Below are 5,644 nucleotides of genomic sequence, written 5' to 3'. Positions count from 1 at the left end.
AATTCTGGTTCTATCAGTCTAGAATTCAGTGCAAATTATTCTTAGATTCTGGCAGAATATTAATTTCATCATTAACTTGTTCACTGACTACGTTTATGGAGTGAAGGCAAGCCATGGTATACAAGACACTGAATAAACTGTAGTATTACATTGATGAAAAAGAACAGATGATTTTTTTGCCTTCAAGGAGATCATGGTGACACAAACAACAAATGGGTAAACTAAAAGTGAAATGTGCAAGTCCTTATTCAGGCAAAGAGGCCAGAAAGGAGTAAAGTTGACAATTTTAGAGATATAAGAAAAGTGGAAGATCTATTATGAATTGGAAGGCACCAGCTCCTTCATAGATATTGTTGCTATTCAATGCTTTCAAGTGAGTTTATGAGAAGTGCAAGGCCAGAGGTTTGAGAGTTTTTTGGGTGTTTTTTTTTTTGCGGCGGGGGTGGGGGGAGTGGGTGGGGAGAGGGGGGAGTAATAAAGTCAGAAATCAGGATAATTATTTGAAATTTACTTCTTTTAAAATACTGGCAGTAAATTGATTAAAAAAAAATGTTGTGCTAGCTATTGATTGTGACCCAAGAAAACTCATTTTATGGCCATATTGCCCCAAAGGTCTGCAACATTTGAAAAAACAAAACACAGACACTAAAGACACATGTCTTTGAAGAGAGAAAAAAGAATGCAGTACTTATTATGCTTAAGTAAAACAGAATGTTTACAAAATGCTTCTTAAGAAGTTCAATATTATTCTAAGATTCAATTTTTTTAAAGCCAAACATGTCAAGGAATAGAAAACCAGTCCCCAGGCAGAGGAGAAAGTATTGCCAAGGGCTGGGGGTTGAGAATAAGCTTATGAATTAGTAAATGAAGGAAAGTTTCATGAGCTGAGGATCAAGGATGAAATGGGAACCTGGTTTTAAATGGCATTGTTATCTCTATTTGAAGCTGGGATTTATTTTGTATTCAGTGGGAAATGATTAGAAGGCTATAAACCAGGGAACGTGTTCCACTTAACTTTTGTTTTAATTATCTGTTACTATATGTTTTAACATTTACTTATTCATTATAATCATTTTGAAAGGATGGTAAGAGAGATTATATAAATAATATATAGCCAGATATATTTTAAATGGATGCCTCCAAAATACTAAAATGAGAATTTATTCTCTTGAAATAGGAGTTATGAAATTTCCTTTTGTGTTAACTCAAAATGTGGCTTTAGTCTATTTCTCTGTTGTCAAAATATATTTGACATTCTCCTCTCTCCAAGTAATTCATTGTCTTGTTTTTTCTTTTTTTACTTGGTTTAAGCCAATCAGAATCTCTGAGCAGAACAGAATACTACTGCACTTAGGTAGAAAAAAGTTCTATGAATGTTTGGAGCCATTTCGTGTGGCACTATAATATTACCCTTGTGCACGATGAAGAAAATACAATGTATTTTCTATATTTTGTAGAGAATAGTTTCCGGCAACATGGCTAAATGCACCAAAAAGATTGGAATTACCAGTAAACACAGGACTAGTCATGGTGCCTCCCTCAGGAAAATTGAAATCAGCCAGTATGCAAAGTATACTTGCTCCTTGTGTAGCAAAACCAAGGTGAAGACAGGAGTTGTGGGGATCTGGCGCTGTGGTTCCTGCATGAAAACTAGCTGGTAGTGCCTGGACCCACAGCACCACTTCTGCCATCACAGTGAAGTCTGCCATCAGCAGGCTGAAGGACCAATAGAAGCGCCACAATTTGAAACATTGCTAACCTATAGTAAATGGGTTAATTTACATACCAAAACAACAACAAAACAAAACAAAAGAAGAATGTGCCTTAAGAAAAATGTTAAGTCTACTTGTAACTGGGCATGTTTTCTTTACATGATCAAAGATGTGACAGAATTTAACTGAAATTGTCTAAAACCTGCTAGGATAAGATCTTTTGCAAGTATTAATAGGATATTAATAGCAAGAGGCAGGATCAAATGAACAATGCCATCACTACTTACAGAAAGAGGTGTGTAAGGCCATTATACTAAAGATTACTAATAGTCAACCTTTGACTCTGAATCTACTCTAAGTTTCCTTTACTTCACTTATTAGAAAAAAATGTTCCAGATATTAAGAAAATGCCTCTTTATTTTAAATGCCAATTTAAATTAGCATATTTCCACTTAACTTCTAAATGCACTCCATACAGGCAATTATCTAATTTGATTTGAATACTTTATGCTACCCATTAACTTATACTTTTTGCTACTTTCCTAATTTTAGAACATGCCTTCTAATTTAGCATTCTTTTTAAGTTTCATATGTATTTTGTTTGAGTCAGTTTTGTAGTCCCCTTGATCATATGCACAGCTTTAAATATGCCACCCAAAACACAAGATGGCTTTATTTGTGATAGCTTTCAATGATGCCTATTCAGAAATATTTACACATCAGAGGGAAAGAAATGTCTTGATCGAAGTGACAAATTACAGTTTTTGCAGCACTTTCTAAGGAAAAGCACAGATATAAAATCTTATATTACTGTCAAGAGAGTGAAATATTCTTAACAATTCTCAAAAAGTTCCTAAAGACAAAATAAGCTTTATGATAATGTGAACATATTTGATCTTCGGAAAGCAAATGTGATGTCTTCTAATTACATACTTATTTAAAATATGAGAAAGAAATATGAAATAGAGGTAGTCATTGTATCATAGGGTAAATATTTCAGCCGAGATGACCGTACCTTGAAGAAAATTCTTAATTGCGCCTAACACCAACCATCCTCTGACCCTCCAATTCTGTGTACTCTTTCAATTTTAGATAGCATCTGGAATTGCCAGGATACTAACTTTCCACTTGAGCTCCTCTGGGCTCGAGCATTGTGACTTTTCCTTTAAACTTCAGAGGAAGCCCCTCAAGCAGTCCTCACTGGGAAGTGGCTGAGAGGAACCTTCACCCAACTTCAGTTACAGCAGTGTTTGGGCTTCAGTGTTTCTGAAGACAAGTTTCTCACAGAACATATAAAATCAAAATCACTGTTTCAGAAGGTTTTTCAACAATGCAGGGGATTTGGATGCCAAATAGTCATTTGTAAATAAGAGATCACAAGTTCTATTTCATCTCCTCTCCTTTGTTTAAGGGAGAATAGTATCTTTTATAGTTGACTTCTTTCAGGTAGAAATTTTACATTATTATAAAAAATGTATAAACATGACTCTTGTGCACATACTAAGTGAACATGTGTCAAAGAGTTCATCAAACTCATTTTTTTTTAAACGAAGAAAATGGTAAGGAGTTAAAACCAATGAGAATTTGACCTTCAAAATTTTTTTCTCTTCTACTGGGCAAAATTCATTTGAATTGTCACAGGTAAAAGCATTTGCATTACAATGTTTTCTATAAATTAATTTCTATTCCTACAGAACTATAAAATGGACTAGTCAATCAAAGTCAGTCAGAGATACACATTCCTACAGAATTAGAAAATGCCAAGGATGCACTTGACAATCCATCCCCAGATGCCATTTAATAGATGCATCATCTTATTTGCCCATTTACAGTTCTTTGACATTTTTTGACAAGAAATATAAATGAGTCTCTCCTCAAGTCATATAAAATATCTAAGCATTTATTAGATGAATAGCTTGATTTTTATATTTTATATAATACATCAAAAGTTACAAACATAAATTCACAAAGTTAATTTCCTTGATATTAATTTTTTTCTTAATATCAAGATGTCAAAAATTATTCTGATTTCTTTTAGGATTTTGGTCTATTTTTCTAACATATCATTTTAGTTTGTTTAGAAAAGAATTAAGGAATTTAAAAAACACTGTAATAACCTTCGTATTTTTATAATTTATTATTTTCATCCCTGATTTTGTAACAAACATTTCAGCAAAAAGGAATCAATGAAGGGGGGCCAAGAAGAGAGAGAACAGACAGTTGTGTAAAACCATTCTTCATGTAGAATATTCAATATTGAATATAAAATAAAAATAGTATATCCCATGTTAAAAGTTTATGTTCTTAATTAAAAATTAATGGAATCAAAGGAATAATATACACAAAATATTAGACTAAAATAAGAGTAACGATGTAGATATTTGCAAAATGAAGAATTTCATGGATTAAGACAATTTAAAAATAGGGAAAGCAAAGTCAGGTGCTCAGAAAACAAAACTTCTAGTTGGAGACTATAAAACTTATTTATTCTAGGCCATCCTCTAGTATATTTTGTTCATTCAATGTACATTCATAGTAATATTATGAAACTAAAGTAGTGTATCTGAAATCTTTAACTATTCAGGTGAAAATGGAGATCAAAGGGGAAAACAAATAATATGTTAGACACAATTTTTCAAAACATAACCTGAATTTTAAAATAAGGTATTTGCTCAAGTGAATTAATTAGCTCATCCTGTTATATAGTATGAGCTCCTGAGGCCCTGAAATTTTATTCAACATTCACATGGTAATTCAGAATGGTTTACTCGTTATAGAATCAGGCTCTTGCTGTTTTTACAATAGGAGTACACAAAGAATTAGTGTGTTTACACTATAAGAGAAGGTTTTTAAACCTTTAAACCAGATTATTCTTACTCCTGTAATTTATAACTATGTATAATAAAGTGTTCCCACACATAATAAATGTGTGCAGATAAAAGAAAAATTTTAATTGGTTGACATTATAAATTAATTCCTAGAAAATTAAACTCCATTGTATTTTCTCTATAGATTATCATTACTCTCTCTAGAAAACCCATCCCTCTTCCCCCTCTGTCTTTTCTGCCTCAATAACATCAGTCAAGTTGGGAAATTGAGAGATATTCTTAAAAGAAAGATATTGTTTTAACTGATAATGGGAGGTAGTCATTCCAGGATTACTCAAGATTAAAGAGATCTATAATGTGGATATCATAATCAATGGAAGATACCATATTGTCCCCTTAATTTGTTTGGAAAATACCTCTGATTGGGAGATATATCATGACTTACATCCACGTACATTTTCATTAATGGAAATACTATAAAGTTAATTGAAAATGGGATTTTACTGTTTTTGTTGTTACTGTAGGATCCACTTTAAAAGTTAATTTTTAGAAACACTGTCTAATCATTATGACATTCACTTAGGTTTATTAAAAATAAAATCCTCCTTACAATTTTATGACCATGTTATTGCTAAAATAGACATTTTCTAGACATCTGTTGGTGCTTTGAGAGTATATCATTCAGGATAGGCTAAGTAAAGTTGTTATAACAACCAAACCCTAAATGGCTTATTAGAAGATAAGTTTACTTCTTTTTTAAAAAATAGATTTTTATTGATTTCAGAGAGGAAGGAAGACGGAGAGAGAGATAGAAACATCCATGATGAGAGAGAATCATGGATCGGCTGCTCCTGCAAGTCCCCCACTGGGGATCAAGCCCACAACCTGGGCATGTGCCCTTGACCAGAATAGAACCTGGGACCTTTCAGTTTGCAGGCCAACGCTCTACCCACTGAGCAAAACTGGCTAGGACAAGTTTATTTCTTGCAATGCAATCTATTTGCTCTATGGGCATTTTCAGGAGGGCTCAGTTCTTTTGAAGTTTTCTGGGGACCAGATCAATGGAGACTTTACCATGACATATGCTTCTATCAGCATAGTAGA

At 33.0% G+C, this 5,644-nt stretch overlaps 1 pseudogene; it reads left to right on the top strand.

The window, feature by feature from the left end:
• The first annotated feature begins 1,475 nt into the window (after positions 1 to 1,475).
• On the top strand, positions 1,476 to 1,731 carry LOC118649531 (annotated as a pseudogene).
• Positions 1,732 to 5,644: the final 3,913 nt, after the last annotated feature.

This window comes from Myotis myotis, unplaced genomic scaffold, assembly GCF_014108235.1.
Source record: "Myotis myotis isolate mMyoMyo1 unplaced genomic scaffold, mMyoMyo1.p scaffold_m19_p_3, whole genome shotgun sequence".
NCBI classification, from domain to species: Eukaryota; Metazoa; Chordata; class Mammalia; order Chiroptera; family Vespertilionidae; genus Myotis; species Myotis myotis.
This window is presented reverse-complemented; position numbering and strand designations above follow the sequence as displayed.